Source organism: Bufo bufo, chromosome 5 (genome assembly GCF_905171765.1).
Source record: "Bufo bufo chromosome 5, aBufBuf1.1, whole genome shotgun sequence".
In the NCBI taxonomy this organism is placed as follows: Eukaryota; Metazoa; Chordata; class Amphibia; order Anura; family Bufonidae; genus Bufo; species Bufo bufo.
The window spans coordinates 536806367-536829547 of NC_053393.1; the positions used below are offsets into that span (position 1 = coordinate 536806367).

Genomic DNA, 23181 nt, shown 5'->3' on the forward strand with positions numbered 1-23181 from the left:
AAGTCCTGGCATGTTCTATATTGTCTAGTTTAGAAAACTATTTTCAGTTAACAGAGGGTAGTCCCCTATTCAATAGCAAAGAACATCGACAAAGAGCATAAGGCTCTGGTGGACCCAACATGTCCATACAAAGGACATTGATTTCTGAGAGAACCATGCAATGCCTTATTTCTCCAGTGGTGGCGCTGCAGGAGGATTTAGCACTTGCTGCTGGGTATCCCCACAGATCACAACTGATTTCTGAATTAAAGTGATCAGCATATTGCCATGGGACTTTACTAATAAAAGGAATTGTCCAAAGTGGAGAACCCCTTTAAAACCTTGTATTCAACCACTCCCATCTCAAAAAGAACAAAATATACAAACTTTTTTGTCAATAAGTGGTTTTCTTGGCTTGACAGTAGCAACATTCATAGGAAGAGACCTGCTGCCCCAATTCAAGATGTGGAAACTTTATGGATTTGCAATGCCACATCTCTAGCTGCAATCTATGGGGATCCTGAAATTTATAGCACCCTCTACCCAGTTGTATATGACTTGCATGCTTACTGTTCCACAAGTCCTATTCATGAGGAGGTCACACCTCAGCGATAAATGTGCTCTTCTGATAAAATATCACCTTGAAGGGAGAAGGTATTTGCATATATATTATCCTATTAATCACCCATAACCCTCCATGTGTCATCAGACGTGCATTCAGCATACTAACCGGCAGCCGGAGGAGAGTGGATCCTTTATGACAACTGAGAAACTTCATGCTGATACAACGTATTCATCACATCCCGAGGGGCGGAGCAAAGGACAATGGCTTCCTACAGGAAAGGAAAGTCGAGAGTTAAAATGCAGCATAAAGATACAATAATGAGAAGAGAGAAGCCCATAGCAAAGATCAAAAAAGCCTTTCCAACATGGTTTAGAAGGACCTTGTGTCCCTTCCCCCCTTCTCACTCCTTCTTCATGATCTTCTATTAGTAAAAACCCCCCTTTTTCTAGGTAGCAATAAAAAAAAAACACAAGGAATTGTGCAGAATGTTCAAAAAGTGAAATGCGGGTAATAAATATGGCACAAGTTTTTTGGAGTATTGTGTTTTGTCCTACTACAGTTCCATGAACTACAGATCTTCCCTAATGCCCCTTTCAGATGGACCATAGGAAACTCATTGTCACGGCTGAGGATGGCGAAAACCCTCAGCCGTGCGATGCCAGAAGATGTAGTGGCTGCTCGGCCAGGACGACAGAATTAGGGAGCAGGTCACCTCCTATCGCGTCCCTAATCTGACCCTGACTCCTAACCATATGAGCCAACCCTGATGGTGGGAGGGCTCATACACAGGAACCTAATAATCCCTGCTAGCCCTCAGGATTGCCCTGGAACAAGGAGCAGGGTAAGACGATCTGTTCCTCCTGGACACGGAGGAACAGGAGTCTCACTGGCCAAGCTGGAAAGGGAACAGGATACAAAAACAGATCTATGGATATGGCAGGTGAACTATACAAGTTCCACCTACCTGCCACAGCCTTGCTGACTGGATCCCTGTGCTCACAAGCTGCTGTCCAGACAATACATAAACGGACACAGCAAACACAGATACACACACAGGAACCCAGATCCATAGCTGCATTAAACCTGAAAGGAAAGCAACATCAACTTAACATCACATAACATGGTGTATCACAATTTATGACCACAAGGGTGGCTCTCAGTGGCTGATGGTATAAACCAGGAGAGTGCCTCCAGCTTACAAACAAAGCTGGAGTACCCCTCAGCTTCAGGTCTCCACTGAGGCTTTATAGCCCAAGTAGCCACAGCCACACAGACACACCCAGTGTTCACACACAGAAGGGATTTAACCCTTCTCACACCAGGGAAGGGAAAACAGCCACATACAGGGGAAGTGCACATATAACTAAAACCCTGTGCACACCAGACAAACACAAGGCACACCTAATAGAAAGGTTGCCAGGTGCAACCGCATGCAAATGACAGCGAACAGCCTAGCAACCAGCTCCAGCTGCTCGACTGCCACATAACTACATGTTGCCAGCGGCAACCACAAGTGAGGCACATACTAGCGGCCCTCACCTGTGGTTGAACAACCAAACCAGACCGCAGGCAACAGCATGCGGATACAGGAGTCACGACCATGACTATGGCCGTGACACTCATCCATTTGTAAAAGTGCCAATGTGAATACACCTATTGATCCACAGGGTTCACAGTCAGCCATGGGTGCAGTTCTGGAAACCTGCACTGACAGAAAGGAGACGTATGGGTGCGGAGAAGAAATGCCCTCTGAAACCAGGCACAATGCCTAGTAGGGCTAGCTCAGCTTCGCTTAGTGATATTTCGCTTCATTCTGGAGAAAAAGGACTTTAAATACATATGCAAATAAATTGTTATGTGCAAGATGGGTGGGCCCAAGCTTCTCTTCTTCTTGATCAGCAGTGTCGGGAAAACCGACTATGCAGGAACCTGGTCCTGACAATCAAGAAGGAAAGAGAGAGGAAGCAGGAGGAGCTAGAGTGCACAGAGTGGCTTGGGCCCACCCTTGGAGCACTTAACTGCTCATTTGCATATGCATTAAAAGTTATTTTTCTCCAGAAGGAAGCAATAGAAGTGAAAGGTATCATTACATTCAGCTACCCTAACCCTACAAGGCAGTGTGCCTGGTCTACCAGTGGGTTTCCTGGTGGCAGATCCCTTGTAAATGACTGAATCTTTATGAAATACACTCGGATCAAGGTGGAACATGAACTGTGCCTGAACGCTGCCCTTTCGAATGCTCGATGATGACATCCCATTGTTTCCAGATGCCAATGGTGGAGCTTACAGTCTCTGAGCCCCATTATTGAGTTGACCACTGCCCAAATTTTGTGGTGCATCTTCATAAACCAGAAGAGTTAATAAATTGAGTTGTGTTGTTATCATTCTGATGTTGTTGGCCTTTCTTTGGCGGGGGCCCTGGATAATTGCTCAGTTGCCATTCCTTCGAAAGTTAACGGCCAAAAGTCACAACACTACCGTACACAACCAGGGAAAAAAATTCCGATCCACACACCATGTGCAAAGCCACGTGACAACCTTGGCCTCTACACGTGCAGCCATTACTGGTTTTCACCCCAGCATCTATTATTATACATTTTTTTGGACATGTTCCTCTGAATAACAGATGAGCAGAGAGAATCCTCTTCATCTGGCGCTGTCCCTTTCCTTTCGAGCCTGTATTTTTCTATGTGATTGAGTTAGGCAGTCGGGCTCCAGCTATATTGCATTAGGTATTCTCCAGCCATTGCCATTTGTTAACCTAATCAGCCACCGAATTTCAGCCTCATTAAATGAAAACAGAAGAAAACACAATTCCATTCATCCTGCAATTACCTGATTTAATTAAGTGCAGATGGTTTTGGGAACGCTAATTGTAAATTTGCTTATATCTCTTTCGAAGGCGTCGTCATAATTGGCACAAGTGAAACACACCGCCATATTTAACATTACAGCGGTGATATAATTACACCGAGAACGGCTTTGATTGGTAGAGAGGGGAAATAAACTGCCATCAGTTGGCCGACCGGTAATCAATATTACGAAGTTCTGCAATCATCATCCTGGAAGTTGGAGACTAGCAAATAGCTGAGGTTTAATGACTCCAGAACCAATCTATTTACTGCATTTTTTGGCACTAGTCCCAGTGGTAGAGCCATAGCAAGGGAAAATCTGTAACATGCTTTCCACCTAACATGTTCTTTTATGAGATGTACTGTAACCAAAAATGGTAGCGGTCTTACCCCAGCCCTGGTGTCCCCAAAGGCTCCTCTCCTCCATAGACAAGAGGATGATTGGCACATGGTAGGTAGTGATGAGCGGCAGGGGATTTATTTGAATTCGCGATATTTCGCGAATATTTTGTAGAATATTCCTCATATATTCGAGAATTCGAGATTATTTTATTGAATGCGAAAAATCAGCAATGTAAAAATTGTGTAATGCGAATTCGTAACTCGAAATACAGGCGTGGGTCACTTTGGCTACATTTTTCAAGCTGCTAGAAGTTTTCTCCTGAGACTGGAGAAAATGGTTGGCACGGCAGAACATTACAATAGCTTTATGTGCAAATAGAGTCAAGTGCTCTAATATATTCGCGATTGCGCTAATCGGCAGTGATTAGAATATTTTTTCGCACTACGTGCAACTTCACATTTTAGCAGGTCTGACTACAGATTACTGATTGGTGCACTAAGTATTGTTGTCAACTTGACATTGCTTCCTTCTCATTGGCCCACAAGCAAGAAGCAGAGAGGAATCATGTGTTCAGACGGAAAAAAATGACGAATATTCGGTATAACGAATATATAGCACTATCTTCTAAATATTTGCAAATTCTCAAAGTGGCGACATTCGCGATAAAAATTCGCTATTCGAATATTCGTGCTCAACACTAATGGTAGGTGGAAAGGCTCAGGTCGTCAAATATTTTGCATTGGGATCTAAGAGGTTTTGGTTATGCTCCTTCAGGCGTTAAGGCTCCACACACTCCAAACCAATGCCCCCTGTGCTTAAGTGCAAGGAGGCACGCATCTAAAATAAAAATAAAAACTTAATATAACAGTGAAATAGAAATAAAAAAATATATATAGAAATCATGTGAAACATAATGAGATGTAACGTCTACTAGTTCCCATGTAAGAATTTAATACCCAGATGGCTACTTTATAGGGACCCTGACACCAGGATTGACCAACTGAAAACTGATTTGTGCAATTTAGGGTGAGACTTTCCCAAAAGAGTACAGTGTGCGGTGAGGCCCAGCCCCTCATCCCCCCTTAAGCAGCTATGCAGGTGGTGGCAACCAGTCCTGCTCACATTCTAGGCCATTTTAAACCATTCCCGGAGAACCCCTTTAACAGATATTTTCATGTACATGCTTACCTCATGTACATCTTTGCCAGGCTTTTTTTTTTTACTATTTGGACTCTCCTGACTTGTTTTCACCATGTGAACCAATCCCCCTGGCTTGTTTCCACCCTGTACGTAGTACTTTCTGTTCCTGTATCCAACCAAACTCATGATGCACTTCTCCTTATTCTACCACAACTCCAGTTCCACCGGTAATTTATAGCTCCTCCCACCCAGCTAGTTACATAGACACTCCCCATGGACATGACATGACAGGAAGTAAGAAATAGCAGTATGGACATGGTCATGTGACCACAGCCCAGAACAAGCAATAGGAGCACCAAAGGTAAAATAAATATATTACAAAATTACAGTGACCTTTATAAAGGGTTGATGAAACCAGAAAACCCTTCTAAGGATTCAGTATGCTCCAGAGGTCCAGCAGAAGCAACTCCATCTAGAGGACACTTTGGAGGCAATCACTGCCCACTAGAGTGTATTTTTGTGGGATGATTCACAAATAACCTATTAGACATTTTAGATGGTTTGCAAAAGTCAAAATTACGAAAGAATCCAAGAAAATGTTCCTTTATACTTCAAAAGTTCTTGGTTTTGTCTAAAAATGGCACCAAATGCACTTTGTAAACCCTACCTCATTGTACATCTGGTAGTCAGAAGGTTCTAATCTTCCCAGGTCCCTGCAACACTTCTGTATTCACTGACAAGACTTATAGAAAGGGGTTATCTAAAGTGGACAAGCCTTTTAAACCACCATCTGCTTGGCCATAAACCCAAAAATGCTGTTGCACTAGAACCTTGAGCTTCTGGCATGAGTACCCATGCATCTGTATTTGTCCCCCTCAACTTTTATAAAGCACATGTTGATTGGCCATAAGAGATTAATAAGAGGAGATACTAGCCAAATATTGTCATTGAACTTCTGCTAAATTGGATGGCTGCCAAACTGAAATTATATTTGTTGTTATCACTGTACACACAGGGCATATCATTGCATTTGCACATGACCCCTACCCTGTGGACCTGACCTGATGACCATTTACTATATGCAGCAATGTAACAAGTGTATATCGAATGGACTCAACAGGGTCTTGCTACATGTCAAGATGCTATAGGGTTGTTCACACATGGCTTTAACGCGACAATGATTTCTGCTTAACGTGGGAATATTTTGCAGTCACCAGATCTGATTTAAACTGACTATATGTGGGGTGAGATGACAGTAGAGTTGACATACGCTTCTAACTTAAGCATGAAACCCTGGGATTGAATCAGGATCCACATCTTATACAATCTATAATAGGATTGACTAATGTGATCTTGAAAAGGATTGAGCTGCAATATACAGATCCCGACCAGTTTTGCCAATCCCATAAAAAAGTTTTAGGCTTTGAGGGTTTAGCCATGTTCTACTCTCAGTAGCCACATCATTAGGTTTACCTTCTAGTAAATCCCTCATTGGCAGCAATTCAATCTACAAAAGGGTATGGTCAAGAGGTTCAGCTAAGGGTTAAAATCTGATGTAAACAATATGGATCTATGGATCCATTTGACCATTCCTCAACTTTTCAGGATGATAGCATAGTATGGTCCAGGGGTTCTGTAGGCACAGGACAAGCTTCTTCATGCTGATTAAACATCTGAGCATTCCCAGAGTTTTGCAGCTGCCCATCAGTAGACTCCTTCTGGGGCCTGGTCTACTCATCTTCTAATGGCTACTTCCAGGACAATAAACTCCCATACATCATGAAGGCCACATCATCTCAACATGGCTCCATAACAATGTGGTCAGTAGAGAACGCGAATGATTGCACAGTTCCTAGATCTCAACCATGTTTGAGATGTGAGGAGGGTCATGAGAAGATGTGTGCATGAATAATCTACAGAAATACAGTACATGTCAATATGGACCAAAATCTCGAAAGGCTCTTTCACACGAACCGATCCCGTGTGGGTAATCCGCTGTATGAAAGAGAGCCAAGCCCCGTTCCGGACAGCAGAGACACGGAGCATTAACATGATTGATAATGCTCTGTGCCTCTCTGTGAGCTTTTTACTACAAAATCACAGTGAGATAAAGTTGTCACTGTCTGATTTTTAGGACTAAAGTTATGACCATTGACCCTGTTCACGTGTCTATGTGTAACCCTCAAAAGGTTTGATAATGCTATCTCTAGCTCCTTGGAACACAAATTGAGAAGTCTCCTCAAGACATCTGCTGTCTATTTGTCCTTCTTTAGGAAATGGATGCCATATGGAGGGGCCTCCTGCACAAGATCCTTTTCAGTGAGCCCAAGCAAAGAGGAGCTTCCGTTTTGTTGGACCTGGCCACCATGTAATACTACTGTATGTCCAGACTAGTGCTTGCGCATCTGCAATTGCTTATGTTATGTATTGTTATATTATGTATTATGTTTTATATTCTGCCGTGTACTCCAGCAGATTTATGGTTGACAATGATTGCCAGGGACAGGCTTGGCGGGAGTGGGCTGGTCCTGCTTCCTGCCAGGAGGTGGAGTTAGAAGCCAGACAGAGAGGAGATAGGAAGCACATACCAGAGCTCCTATTCCAAGGGACTGTAACAAGTTCTCCTGTGAGACCTTCACTCCAGGAGTATCAGAATCAAGAACACTGCTTCCACAAAGCTTTAGTGTACCTAGACAGCAGAGTGATTAGAAAAAACAGAACTTTACAGACACTGCAGCAGATGAGGGACTACAGCTTCGACATCCATCACCTAGACCTCTTTCAGGACAGTGAGACACCAAGCCTGTATCACATCTTTGATACCTATATTAACAAGTGTCTGCTAGTGCCATTTAATTGCCACCTAACCAGCCACCATACTTCATCATCTGGTGACTGAACCTGCACTTTGTACCTACTATTGCTGGATGTCCCACAAATTATATGTTGTACTAAGTATAGAGAGACTGTTACGCTTTTACTTCTGGCCTGATTCTTCAAACCACCTTTCCACTGCAACGAATCCCCAGGGAACCATTGCCTGAGGGAGTAGACTATAACTAGAGATGATCGAATTTCAATTTTTTTTTCGATTCGATCCGAATTTATTCGTGGCGAATCGAGTTAAAAAAACAGCTATTTCCTGGCTGCAGAGAGCCTGTATAGTGGTGTGGAACACTGTGCCTTGCAGTAACATGCATAGGGAGTCTGCTGTGGTAGTGAAACAATACTGTGAGTCCAAAAAGTTCAAGGGTCCAGCTCCACTTCAGTAAAGGAATTCATTTATTTTTGCTTGCGGTAAAAACACATCCAATTTATAAAAAAGTCTTGTCTACGCGTTTAGGGCTACCAAAGACAATTGAAGCCCTTACTCATGAGTAAGGGCTTGAATTGTCTTTGGTAGCCTGAAACGCGTAGCTAAGACTTTTTTGTAAATTGGATGTGTTTTTACCGCAAGCAAAAATAAATTAATTCCTTTACTGAAGTGGAGCTGGACCCTTGAACTTTTTGGATTTGTGTTTGCCCGGTTCCTGACACGGGCCTTCCATGCTCACAGGTGAAGGTGGGGCAGGTGAGAGCTGCTGAACTTTCCTTTTCACAATACTGTGAGTCAGTATGACACGCAGATGACAGGCGTCACTCTTAGAATCACTGCACACATCACTTATTAGGGCAGTTACGGGGCCAAAACTCACCAAATAATACAAGTGTGAACTCAGCCTTACAGGTCGATGTTAGCGTCAAGAAGAAGAGCACTCCTAGAGCCCCCCGACAGAGTGGAGAGGGTGTCAACAGTAAGTTTGTGTTGATGTCACTGATTATTTTGCCCATTCTCTGATCCGTCAGAACAATAACCCCCAAGAAACAGATCCTGTCTGTTGAGCATCGCCTTCACTCTGTCAGCATTTTGTCAGTATTCCATCAGTATTGCTAAAGCCCAAAAAAAAACAGGAAAGGATCCAAAACAGAGATGACACGTGAATAGAATATTTGCATGTCTTCTGTGTTTTGTACCCACTCCTGCTTTTCAAATCATAAGCCAAATAAATGATGATGTTAACCAGGCCAAAAAAGCAAAATAGTGGCCCAGTCATGAAGTGGGGAGGGTGGGAACAGCATGAGAAGTCCACTGTGAGGTCCAATGACATAGTGGTGATGTGGCAGCAGCATGAGAAGACCACAGAGTGGTGAAGTGGCAGAAGCATGAGAAAACCACAGAGTGGCCCAGAGACATAGTGTTGAGGTGGCAGCAGCATGAGGAGACCACAGAGTGGTGAGGTGGCAGCGTCAGGAGGAGACCACAAAGTGGCCCAGTGACAGAAGGGGTAGGTAGGGGCAATACCAGTACCAGCTGAAGATGGTAGCTGACAGTAGGAGCACCTGGCAGCAGGTGTGGCATCAGGCAGGTGGCATCATCAGAATAGTAGCTGAAGCAGGTAGCCAGAAGAAACCAGTCTCTTATATCAAAGTGTTGGTGTGGCATCATGGATGATCTAGTCTGATGCATCAGGCATTGGTGTTTGAAAATCCTGGCTGATCCATGCCTGATTCATTTTCATAAAGGTCAGTTTCTCTACATTTTGGGTGGACAGGCGAGTTCTCCTTGGGGTAACTATGGCCCCCGCCGCACTAACCACCCGCTCTGATGCCACACTGCTGGCCGGGCAGGGCAAACTCGGCCAGTTGCAGCCACAATTCGAGTTTGGCTGCTCAGTAGTCTAGGAGATCTTCAATGTGGGGTGGCAGGGTGCACTCCAAGTATGCCATAACCTGCTGGTTCAGGTTCTACTCTATGTCTACCTGCTGTTGCTGGTGAGTAGTTTGTTCACTAGGTGGGTGAAGAAAACTGCTCATCAGCGACTCTAGACTTAAGTTGCTGCTGATGGAGATGGTACTGCTCCAACCCCCCCAGCAGCCATGGCAGTGGAACGTTGGCGCAGAAGGCCCCCCGGTCAGACCTGCGTGAGGATGGGTGATGGTGCACATAGGCAGCGGCCAACTGACTACATAGACTGTCTCGATAGTAGTTCAGTTTGTCCTCCCTCTTAGCAGGTGTGAAAAAGGTCCCCATTTTGGACCGGTAGCGAGGGTCTAACATGGTGGAGAGCCAGTAGTCATCACTCTGGTGAATGGTGACAATTCATCTGTCACTGCAAAAGCAAGTGAGCATGCATCGGGCCATTTGCACAAGTGACTCAGAGGGACTCCCTGCCTCCATCTCCACTGCATACTGCCATGGTGTGTCTGGTTCCTCTGCCTCATCTTCCTCATCGCCCTGTAGCTCCTCTGGCTGCTCTTGCTCCTCCTCTCCTGTCACCTGTGTAGAAAAACCACCCATTTCTCTACACATTGCTTGTGCTACAATGTCCTTCTCCTCCTCCTCCTCCTCCTCCTCCAGTTCAGCCCCCACAGGGCTCATGTGACCGTGAGATGTAGTCACCACATCTCCTGTCCCCTGGCCAGCCAGATTTAGCAGCATCTGTTCCAGGACATGAATCAGTGGAATGACGTTGTTCATCCCGTAGTCCTTGTGAATGGCAAATAAAGTGGCCTCCTCAAAGGGCCACAGCAAACGGCAGGTGTCACGCATGAGCTGCCACTGGCTAACATTGAAGTTACACAGGGGAGTACCTCTGTCCGCCTGTATCATCAAGAAATCATTTATGGCCTTTCTCTGTTCATATAGTCGGTCCAACATATGGAGAGTGGAATTCCAACGGGTAGAAATGCTGCATATCATCCTATGTTGGGGGATGCCATTCTGCCGCTGTAGCTCAAGGAGGTTGTGCTATGCGGTGTATGAGTGGCTAAAGTGCATGCAAAGTTTCCTGTCCATTTTCAGGATGTCTTGCAGATGGGCAGAAGACTTCAGGAACCGCTTGACAACCATATTGAACACGTGTGCCATGCAGGGTGCATGGCTCAGCCCTCCTTGATGCAATGCCAACACCATTTTCTTTCCATTGTCGGTCACCATGGTTCAGATTTTGAGTTGCCAAGGAGAAAGCCAGGATTCGATTTCTTGATGAAGGACGCAGAGCAGTTCCTCCCTGTGTGACTCCATTTGCCCAAGCAAATCAGCTGCAGAACAGCGTGACACCGCTGTGCCCTGCACATGTGGAATGCTGGTGGGGCACTGTGAATTATCCCTGCAGTGGAGGCTGAGGACGCGGTGGAGGATGAGGAGGCAGAGGCGAACATTGTCGCAGGACCAATGGCGTGAGAACGTGGAGGCGGAAGCGGCGTCACCTGGCCAAGTTGCTGGTGTGGCTGGGCATGAACCACATTTACCTAGTGGGCCGTAAAATACATATATTGTCCCTGACCGTAGTTACAGCTCAACACGTCGGCGCTGCCATGCACTTTGGCAGACACTGACAGGCTTAAGGACTGGCCCACCTTATGTTCTACATGTGTGTGCAGGGCTGGTAGTGCCTTTTTGGCAAAGAAATGGCGGCCTGGAACTCTCCACCTGGGCTCGGCACAAGCCATCAGTTCTCTGACAGGTGCAGAGTCCACCACTTGGAAAGGGAGGGACTGCAGCACCAGCAACTTAGACAGGAGCACATTCAGCTTCTGCGCAATTGCATGAGTGCAAGCATACTGTTGTCTTTTGGCAATCGTTTCGGTGATCTAAAGCTGATGGAATGACTGATGAGGAGTAGGAGGATGAGGATCAGGAGCATCAGGACCAGCAGATAATGGGAAGGATAGACAGCATCCTTCAGCTGAGGTGGTGGAGCCTTGACTGCATGAAATTGGGTGCATGCCCCTGATGATGCAGCGGTTGCTATGGCAGGCTGGACCACCACATCGGAGCCACGATTCTCCCTGGCAGGGGCGGACTGACCATTCGGGCACTCAGGCATGGACCGAGGGCCCGCGGCCACTAGGGGGCCCCGTGAGAGGCTCCTCCTGCAGGGCCATCTTTAACGTGGGGCAGCTGCCCCGGGTCTGTACTACTAGTACTACTCACTATCAAAGTACCACAGCAGGCAAGCATGGATGGACGGCAGCGTAATGTCACTCACTTCATCACGCGTCTGCTCTGCCTGCTTCATTTATAAAGTGGGAGGAGCAGGTGCGCAGGTGCGTGACGCAGTGCGTGACGTTACGCTGCCGGCCGTCCGACCTGCCTGCTATGCAACGCTACTTTGATAGTGAGAGTGAGTTCTATCACAACAAACAGAAAAAAGGACCCTTAAAGGGAGTCTTTCACCTAATTCATTTAAAATTGGACCCACAGATATAGGTCACCAGAAGGGCCCATAGATTAGGAAACCCTAGTGGTCAAGTAGGTACATAGTCACAGATACCAATCAATATCAGGTGATATATACAACATAACGGGACCCAGGGTAGTGAGGGGCAGTATGGTTAAAAGAGCGGGGGGGGGGGGGGGGTTGGGAGAACTTTCCCTATTGAAACCCTAGTCTACCCTCTGCCCGTAGACGATCCCTAGTGGTGGGGTCTCACCGTACTCGTACCTATCCTCATACACCCTGGAGAACCCTAAACAGTTAGGCCTTGTATTGGCATCACCCCAACACGTTTCCCCCAGGTGGGTTCATCAGGGGGTGGTATAAATTAGATAAGGCCCAGAAAAAACATATAGAAACAACAGATATATACCGATAGTCAAGAGATAATGATAAAAAAAGCTGGTTATGCACATATCAAGAGACCACAAAAAATTGATACATCACATGTAGTTTCCAATGTACGCAAAAGATGCTACATGTGAGTTGTCCCTGTGCAACCTATCGCTCCCACGGGACTCTCCTCATAACTACTTAACCACCTACCGGAGGAAGCAGCGGATGTTTCCTCAACATTTTGGCTGGGCAGTAGCTGCTCACTGTCCTCTAGTAGCTCGTCCTCGCTGAAAAGTGGAGCCGAGCCTATGGCATATAATACTTCTCGCGCTGAGGGAACAGAAAATGACAGAGGAGAGTTCCAGACAGGTGGGGGCACAGGCCATGCCAACTAAGTGTCGTGTCAGAGGAACCCACCGACTTTTGGCTGGGGGTGTCTGATGTCACTTGCGATGAACTCGAAGACCGAGTCAACCATTCAAGCACCGCTGGGTTGATGGTCAAGACACGACCGCTAGATGACACCGGGAGCTCAGGCCTCTCGCTGCGACTCCTGCCACCACCTCCCCCCCGCCCCTTTCTTCTGCTGCCTGCGACAGAAACATTTTGGCCACTGCCTGTTCCCTTTGAAGGGCCTGTCATCTGTCTGTCTGACATACTGTATGATAAAAGGCTGTAGTACAATGTTACTTCACCACTGAACGGCAATTAAGACATACAGTATATATATTTTTTTCTGATTAATAAACTCCCTCCCTGAACTTGTAAATTGTTTTTTTCAGCACAATGAAGTTTTTCTAGCACTGTCCCTAGCGCCTGCAGACATCTCTCCCTGCACTAAGTACGCTAGAAAATGGCAGCAACCAAGATGGCTGAGGCTATTTATAGGGCTGTGACATCACAGGGCCGGCTGGCTGCTGATTGGCTGCATGCATGGCATTATGGGTGATCCCTCGTTCCCAGAGTTCCTTGCTCCATGCCCTCACACGGGCAGCAGCCATTTTAGTTACCACGAAGCGTGTGGAAATTCGGATTCGGTGCGAATCGAATTTTTCCTGAAATTCGGATCGAATTCCACTTCGTCAACTTCGATTCGCTCATCTCTAACCATAACACAACACCTCTTTAGGGCGACTAACACTCCCGTTCTCTGCACTGGCTCCTCAGGGGCTTACTACACTTGTGTCCATTAGATCTCCGCCTGGATGGTTGTTTTTACTGCAGGGTTTATCTTGCATCATTTTCTGATCTCATATATAATTTTAAAACAGACGATGACATTAATTCGGTCAAGTGAGCTTTGGCCCCAATCTTGGAAATGATAGGGCCACGGTGACATTCCCCTTACGATGTTACAGATAAGGTATAACACAAAATATACAGTATAATAGAAATAGTAATAGATAAGATCAAAATGTGCCCACTTTTTGTGTTCTGTCTAAAGAAAAGATTTAAAAAAAATGTTGCCCCTTTTGGACAAAAAGCCCAAAGCTACTGATGTTTTCTCTGAATTCCAGCCATTTTCTGTGGAAATGATTTGATTACAACATGAAAATGGAAACCATCGCTTGGATCGGCTGCGGCTTCTAAGTCTCCCACTTCCTCCTTAGACACGTCTCTCCCGGATAACTGATCAATATCCTAATGAAATATCATCGGTGTGCATTGGATTTCTGATGGCACATACAGTGCATTGCCTCCATTAATCCTTTAATAATACATGCAGGGATATGTATGTGGTTTTGTCAAAGTGATGTTCAGGGATGTACTGATCACCCGCAATTAAGAGGCTGGTGTAGATGATGCTTAGCCTGCAGGGGGCAGCAGAGGGATCACCTACTGATAAGAAATAGCAGATCCTACCCAGAACAACCTACCAGGTCACTTCCTATGGACAAAAGTCGCAATTGCTAGAAGATACAAACTAATTTTCTGATTTCTGAATGATGATATGTTCAATGAAGGTAAGACCATGCAGCGGTCATTTTTATGTGACTTTTCAGTGTGCTATGGTGCCCTCTGCCAGGCCACATAATAGTGATATTTACAGTGACAGCTACAGCTTCCTAATGCAGTGACCGCCCTTCGACAAAACCACTGCCCTTTATAATAGGAACAGTCACTTCTCTGCCTAAGAGAGACAGCCACTGCCCCCATAAACGTGACAGCCACTGCCCCCCCCATATCAATGACAACTACTGCCCCTCATAACAGTGACAGACACTGCCCTCAAAATAGTGATAGCCACTGCCCCCCCCCATAAAAGTGACAGTCACTGTCCCTATAAATGTGACAGCCACTGCCCCCCATATCAATGACAACCACTTCCCTCCATACCACTGACAACTACTGCCCCTCATATCAGTGACAACTACTGCCCTCAAAATAGTGATAACCACTGCCCTCAAAATAGTGATAGCCACTGCCCCCCCCCCCCCATAAAAGTGACAGTCACTGTCCCTATAAATGTGACAGCCACTGCCCCCCATATCAGTGACAACCACTGCCCCACATAACATTGACAACCACTTCCCTCCATACCACTGACAACCACTGCCCCTTATATCAGTGACAACCACTGCCCTCAAAATAGTGATAGCCAATGCTCCCATAACAATGACAACCACTGCCCCCCCATAAATGTGACAGCCTCTGCCCCCCATATCAATGACAACCACTGCCCCCCATATCAGTGACAACCACTGCCCCCCATATCAATGACAACCACTTCCCTCCATACCACTGACAACTACTGCCCCTCATATCAGTGACAGCCACTGCCCCCCATATCAGTGACAACTACTGCCCTCAAAATAGTGATAGCCAATTTTCCCATACCACTGACAACTACTGCCTCCCATAACAATGACAACCACTGCCCTCAAAATAGTGATAGCCAATGCTCCCATAACAATGACAACCACTGCCCCCCCATAAATGTGACAGCCACTGCCCCCCATAACAGTGACAGCCACTTCCCTCCATACCACTGACAACCACTGCCCCCCATAACAGTGACAGCCACTGCCACCATATCAGTGACAACTACTTCCCCCATATCAGTGACAACCACTGCCCCTATATCAGTGACAGCCATTGCCACCATATCAGTGACAACCACTGCCCTCCATATCAGTGACAACCACTGCCCCCATAACATTGACAACCACTGCCCCCATATCAGTGACAACCACTGCCCCCATAACATTGACAACCACTGCCCCCATATCAGTGACAACCACTGCCCTGCATATCAGTGACAACCACTGCCCCCATATCAGTGACAACCACTGCCCCCATATCAGTGACAACCACTGCCCTCCTTAACAGTGACTGCTACTACCTCCCCCCAACATTGCCCCTAATAACAGGTCCAGCTACAGCCGCCCATAACATCAACAGCCACATATATCTCATAAGTGACAGGTACTAATAAACTAAACTGCACAGTGTAAAGTCTTCACTCTAAACATCTACAGCTAGAAGATGAACATCTGTAACACAAAGAGCAGAAATCTAACAAGAATAAAGGGAAGGCTTCCAGACATTGAGCGGAGGGTCATTATCTGGCTGTAAAGATATTTCCATGGAATGATTGATTGACCGGTAAATCCCTCGCCGTTGTCCTATTTATAGCTGAGTGAATGATTCCATTCAATGACCTTTAGGTAAGATAAGGAGGGAAGGAAACGTATTAATCAGGAGATCTGGACACATACAAGGACAAATCTCCATCCAACCCATCAGCATCAAGCTGCACATACTTGGGGCATGTGATATATGCTATCATACACCCAGGTCTTTAGCAATGTTTTGTAGCCATTTCCAGCTTCATGCCTCTCTATAACAGGTCTTCTGAGATTCTCATGAAAGTTGTTTGTATTGAGGCATGGTTCACACTAAGTAATATTTCTTGTGAAGAACTTTGCCAGTAACCAGGCTTTGTGTGCCTTTATTTATTTATGTACTGGACAAATCACCTGTAAAACCCACACTTCCAATATCCTTAGTTGAAACATCTTTTGCCAATTAGGTCTTGGAGAAGTCTTCAACAAGGAGGTTCACTTACTTTTTCTCCCTATACTGGGAATATTTCTACAATTTGCTCCAGAAAAGACATAAGCGGTACTAAGGTTTGGGTGTTGTTAACAATGAGGTTACAATTTATTGTTAATTATTGCAGAAATCTGGGTCATGCTAAAGGTTTTACTTACTTTTTCTTACCATTGTAAGCATCTGTTAACTTGACATGGTATTTGTTCCACTGGGGGTGCCCTGTGCCCCCCACTGTTAGTCTGCAACCTCCCCCATCATCAGAAAAGACCTAGCTGAAAATACTCTTATCTCAAAAATCTCAGATTTTACAAGATTCCCCTGGAAATATGCTGATCACAGGCTCATCTCCCTGCTGAGATCCCCAGCAATCATCTGCAAGGAAATTAGTCAGCATCAGCAAGTGTTCAATTTCCCAAGTGCACCCCCACAGGGAAAATTAAGTATTACATTGTGTCAATTAATATGAATAGGCTGTCCATGTAATGTATAAAGTGAAGGGTCCTCCAGAGAAAAGGATGTTCTTTGCAACTCCAGCTAACAGACCCAGTAGTCATTAATTTTCTGCACCAGAGAACCCTTTAGATGGGGGGTGCTTGCTAAATATATTTTGGAGGAAGTAGGAGAAGGAAGACAGTCCCCACCTCATGTGCAGTTATAAAATCTAAAAACCTACAAATCTGCCTTGTGTTTTTCGTCTACCTTCCTGCTGATGAATGAGCTTGTAGTGTCATTCACTGCTCTGGCACAGACTGTAGACCATCGACTGCGACCTTACAAAAGAGTCCCAAAAATGTCAAGTCACCAAGATGCCAGCGGACAGACATGGCATGTCACATCAGGGTGCTAATAAAATCAATCACTGAATTAAAAGCCTTGTTAGTGCGCAGTCATCTGGACTCGTTATAACTTCTTGTTCATATAAAATTCCTTAATAAGATTAGTACTGGTTTAAAGGAGCAACATGGTAAATATATGTAAAATTCGCTCTGCAGTAAAGTTGAGCGAATTTCTTGAAATTAATTTTGTATCTGATTTGTCGCATTTAAAAAAAAAATTGATTGTTGTACGAATTTGATTCTACATGAATCAAACGTGCCCCAATTGGCCTAAAGATTAGTATAAAACACTCTGGGGTCTCCTAGAAATCTGATTGTGTTCTCTTTCTTTTTAAGCCCTTGAACGCAATAACAGCAATAGTATATGTCTGAGTGACACCGACATACATAGCTATGGGGAAACGTAGGTTAACATACAACCTGTTTAAAAACACACCATGTTGTCACGTCTCAAGTTTTTTCATATTCCAAAGCTTCCAAAAATTGTCCCTTATCAGGGGCAGGTGGTGTTTAAATATACACAGTGTTCTGGGAAAAAACTGTGGCTTGTTCAAACCAAGAGTCCAAAAATAAGGCCCCAACGGGGGCAGATCTCTGCCTCTGTTTATACGCACATATGCCCTGAGAAACAGTGGCTTGTTTTTCACAAGCATCCAAAAATTATGGGGGTCATTTACGATCTGAAGTACGCCACTTTTTGGCCTACATTTGTTGCAGATTCAGTTGCAAAGGGGATTGGCGGACTAATCTGTGACTTTTTCCCGCTCACGCTACTTTTCCGAGGTGGCGGAACAAGGGGAGAGCGTAGGCCGTGAATGGGGCTGGCCGGCAGCCCATCTCATTTATTAATTTCTATGCCTGATTTTGGCATAGAAAATTACTTAAATCTACGCCAGCAAGGTCTTAAAAAATATTACCTCATATGTCTTAATGGGGGCATAATGCTTGCCTGCATTTATACACGCACAATTGTTAACTGACTTGTTCTGAATGAGCCTGTAAAAATTCTCCCTTTTAATTGGGAGCAGCAGCAGTAAAGTGTGGATGTGGAAAGGAAAAGGTGTGTAGGGGTGTAACGGATCTCCTGGCACCCCGACCGGGTACCTCCGTTGATGGATGCTCCTAGTGCTTCCCGAGGACTCCAAGCACTCCACTCGACACCATAACCACCACAGGAACAGGAACCAGGAACAGGAACAGCTCTTACAAGAGCTAGGAGTTATAGCCAGGGGAGTATACAGCGTATAGCATTCCCCAGTGTCGATCAGTTACCCAAACACCAGCCTTAACATGATGAAGGGTAAAACAGGAACTCTTTATCGAACACACAAGCATTGACTTATATACACATTTACCAACAAGGGTACCACCCCCGTGGACCTGGTTGAGAACTTACATAACATAGCAGCCAATCCTTACAGTTTAAACACAAAAACTATACATTCAACAAACACAATGGCATTGTCTGTGACGCAATTAACAAACACAATGGCATTGCCTGTGACGCACTCAATAACAGAATAGGCATTGTCTTTGACGCAATCTACAAAACACAATTACCAAAACACAATGGGCAATTACCAAACATATGGGCTAACCTAATCACTCACAGGCAGAAAACACAAATTTTTCCCCAAAACACAGAAAACACCTCAAAACCCCACATATCCCCATAATTTATATATCCATGGATAGCTCTGATCTGGGTGAACAACATATCCAAAAATCACCCAGATCTGAGCAGGGGTTCCCGAATTCCATGGAAGTCACATTTGGCCCACCGTAAGCATGGCTTTCCTGCCCAAAACAGTTCCACAGATTTAGGCTGTGCGGCTGGTCTACCTTCTCCTTCAAAATTAGTATATGGGCCATAATCCTGAGGCAAGAGGCTGGCAAACAGGCCCCTCCAAAACCCAGTGTCGAGGTTATTTTTGCCACACATCTCCCCCTCCCAGGGAAGACTAACCAGATACCTGACCTCATGCCGGTCGGTACCTGAGTTAGTCTGGCAGCCCACCCACAACCAAATACTGGACCTGTTGAATTTGGTAGCCTGTCTCTGTCCAGTGAGTCCACCAAGGTTTTGTTGGTAACTGGTACTCCCGGTCTCTGTGTTGCTCCCTGGCTTGGAGTGGAGGTTGCTTTGTGGGCAGGGATCAGCGGTACTCTGCCCTGGTGCAGAGCATCAGCTAGGCTAGTCTGTGGGGAGTCAGGCTCTGGACAAGAGGATAGGAGAGGGCAGAGGCCTACTGCGCTCTGCCCAGATGCCAGCTCTTCCGCTGGGGTAGCCTGTGGGGAGTCAGCCTCTGGACAAGAGGATAGGGGAGGGCAGAGGCCAACTGCGCTCTGCCCAGATGCCAGCTCTTCCACTGGGGTAGCCTGTGGGGAGTCAGCCTCTGGACAAGAGGATAGGGGAGGGCAGAGGCCAACTGCGCTCTGCCCAGATGCCAGCTCTTCCGCTGGGGTAGCCTGTGGGGAGTCAGCCTCTGGACAAGAGGATAGGGGAGGGCAGAGGCCAACTGCGCTCTGCCCAGATGCCAGCTCTTCCGCTGGGATGGGGTCAGGGAATCCTACCCCCAGGACCTTGTTGCGGATCAGCTGTGGAGAGGAGGTATCGCTTACCTCCTCCTCCTGGCATTTCTGCGGGGTTGGTGAGGGATCTGTACCGGCCGTCCAGCATCCCGGTAGGCCTGGTGCAGAGACTGCGGTCTCATCTGCACCATCGGAGTTAGGGGTGCTGTCCCCCTGTGGTTGGGGAGAGAGACCAGTTGTCTCCTCTCCCTTCAAGGTACACTGCCGCTGGGGAATGGAGACGATGCTCTTCTCTCCCTGCAAAACATACTGCCGCTGGGGAGCAGGACCAACTGTCCCTACTCCCTGAAAATCCGTCTGCCGTTGGGGATCTGGGCCGACTGCCCAGCATTCCTGTAGGGCTGGTGAAGAGACCTCGGTCCCATCTCCACCTGCCATATGGGGTTCCCCCCAGGACCAGTCTATGAGGTCCCCTACCTCCGCAGCTGGTACTGAAGCAGGGGATACTTCAGTCGGGTCTTCCCAGCTGTAGGGTTGTCGGTCTGGGACTGCAACCCAGCTCTCCGGCAGTGTATATTGGGGCTGAATTGAGCTGAGGAAGTATTGGTAATCCTGCTCCAGCTCCCACTCCATTATCACTAGAGATGACAGGTCTTGTCTCACCTCTCTCACTGTAGCCCAATCATGCAAAGCCTCCCTGTAGTCATAGATATCCCAGAACCGGGACTCTCCAGCATCTCCGAACTCTGGTTCTGTGAAGGACTCATACAACAGGCCAGGGCCATCATAATCCTCACCCTTGGGTCTGTCGTGCTCAGCCATCCAGGAGTGCCGAATCACATACCACCAGAGTGCCTGGTAGGCGTCGTCTAGCCAAAGCTCCTTCCATACCAGGCTCTCGAGTTCTGTCATCCACTCATCCAGGGGCTGATCTCCCAGAAGGGGCATTTGCAGGGCCACTCGCATCCGCAACTGCTGCTCCTCACTGGGGAGACTCTCGCCCCGCCGATGCTGTACATCTTCCAGGGCCTCGTGCCAGACGCCTTTCCGGACTGCATCCCTCCAGTCCGGGTAATCCTCCTCCTCGTAGTGGAATGCTGTCCAAAGACTAGCCGATTCCATCCTGCTGTAGCCAGGGGCACTCTACGAATACTAGCATTGCCCTCAATATACTCCATGAACAGTGTCTCCGAGCTGCTTCTCCTCACACTAGGACGCCGTCCCACTGCTGCCACCACTGTAACGGATCTCCTGGCACCCCGACTGGGTACCTCCGTTGATGGATGCTCCTAGTGCTTCCCGAGGACTCCAAGCACTCCACTCAACACTGTAACCACCACAGGAACCAGGAACAGGAACAGCTCTTACAAGAGCTAGGAGTTATAGCCAGGGGAGTATACAGCGTATAGCATTCCCCAGTGTCGATCAGTTACCCAAAAACCAGCCTTAACATGATGAAGGGTAAAACAGGAACTCTTTATCGAACACACAAGCATTGACTTATATACACATTTTCCAACAAGGGTACCACCCCCGTGGACCTGGTTGGGAACTGAGGACATAACATAGCAGCCAATCCTTACAGTTTAAACACAAAAACTATACATTCAACAAACACAATGGCATTGTCTGTGACACAATTAACAAACACAATGGCATTGCCTGTGACGCACTCAATAACAGAATAGGCATTGTCTTTGACGCAATCTACAAAACACAATTACCAAAACACAATGGGCAATTACCAAACATATGGGCTAACTTAATCACTCACAGGCAGAAAACACACATTTTTCCCCAAACACTAAAAACACCTCAAAACCCCACATATCCCCATAATTTATACATCCATGGATAGCTCTGATCTAGGTGAACAACATATCCAACAATCACCCAGATCCGAGCAGGGGTTCCCGAATTCCATGGAAGTCACATTTGGCCGACCGCAAGCATGGCTTTCCTGCCCAAAACAGTTCCACAGATTTTGGCTGTGCGGCCAGTCTACTTTCTCCTTAAAAATTAGTATATGGGCCATAATTCTGAGGCAAGAGGCTGGCAAACAGGCCCCTCCAAAACCCAGTGGCGAGGTTAGTTTCGCCACTAGGGGTAATAAATGAATAGCTGAAAATTTTTTGAGGACAGCCTCTTGGGCATTGCCAGCATCCTCTGTAAGCCGCTGTACTTTTTCAAAAAGCGTTGCAGAACTAGGTTTATCACGTGCGCCATGCAGGGAGCATGTATTATTTCCCTCAAATGCAGCGTAGCCAATGACATTGTTACTGACCACCTTGCCCAGTTGGGTTTGTCGGGGAGGCAGCCAGTGGGATGTTTGCTGCCTGATGCACTTAAGCAACTGATTGGCTTCGTGGCTACTCTCACCCAGGCTGATCAGCTCTAATTCAGCATGGCAACTTTTCACGTTACACATATGATAGGCAGGAGGAGGTGTGAGAGTGACATTGTGTCCTGCTGCTGTTGGGGACGGAAGGATGCCCATGGAGTAGGACGTGGAGGATGCAGATAAGCTCCTAGTGTGGGAACTAGACCAACACACATATGGAGGTGTCAATAGGACCTGGCCTTCTTGCTGCGGTGCGCCCTCACCGCAAAAAACATTGACCCAGTGAGCCATGAAAGACATGTACTGTCTCTGCCTGTAATAGCTGCTTTAGGTGTCCACCATGCCATGCACCTGGCCAGACAGAGTGAATTTGCAAGGAGCGGTCTAAGTTCTCGACCATGTGACAGTACAAGGCAGGAATGGCTTTTTGGAGAAATATTGCTGGTTAGTTAACTTACAGTGAGGCTGAGCACACGCCATCACTTCCCTAAAGGCATCAGAATACACCAAGTGGAAGCAACTGCACCGCCAGCAACTTGGACTGATGGGAGTTGAGCTTGTGCACCAGAAGATTGCTGGGCAGGTAGAGTTGTTTTCTGGTCACACATTCCGTTATCAATGGCTGACAATGGAGCCTAGGAGGAGGAGACTGAGTGGGAGATGCAGTAAGTGATGATGACAAGGACAAGGATACTGTGCTGCATGTAAATGTGGCCTGGCTGCCGCAAAGGGGACTAGAGGAAGGAGGACACTCTTGTTGCACTAGCTGGTGACCTTATATTTTCCCACAAGAACTGGTGATGCCGCTTCAAGTGCTGCAGTAGAGCTGTGATGTTTTGTTGTTATTTTAATCCTGCAGATCTTGCACATGGCAATGCTTTTGTCTTCTGGCACTATGGAGAAAAACTGGCAGAAGGGTGATACTCGCACACTCTGCACAGA

At 46.5% G+C, this 23181-nt stretch overlaps 1 protein-coding gene across 4 annotated transcripts in view; it reads right to left on the reverse strand.

Moving 5' to 3' along the window:
- THSD7A (thrombospondin type 1 domain containing 7A) overlaps nt 1–23181 on the reverse strand; it is a 520549-nt gene that overhangs the window by 443519 nt on the left and 53849 nt on the right. For 3 of the 4 annotated variants that reach the window (XM_040431279.1, XM_040431276.1, XM_040431277.1), the window contains exon 2: nt 710–812. The exons of the other annotated variant lie outside the window; for it this stretch is intronic. The gene's annotated coding sequence lies outside the window, so the exon portion shown is untranslated. The remainder of the gene's footprint in view (nt 1–709; nt 813–23181) is intronic. 4 annotated transcript variants of the gene reach the window in all.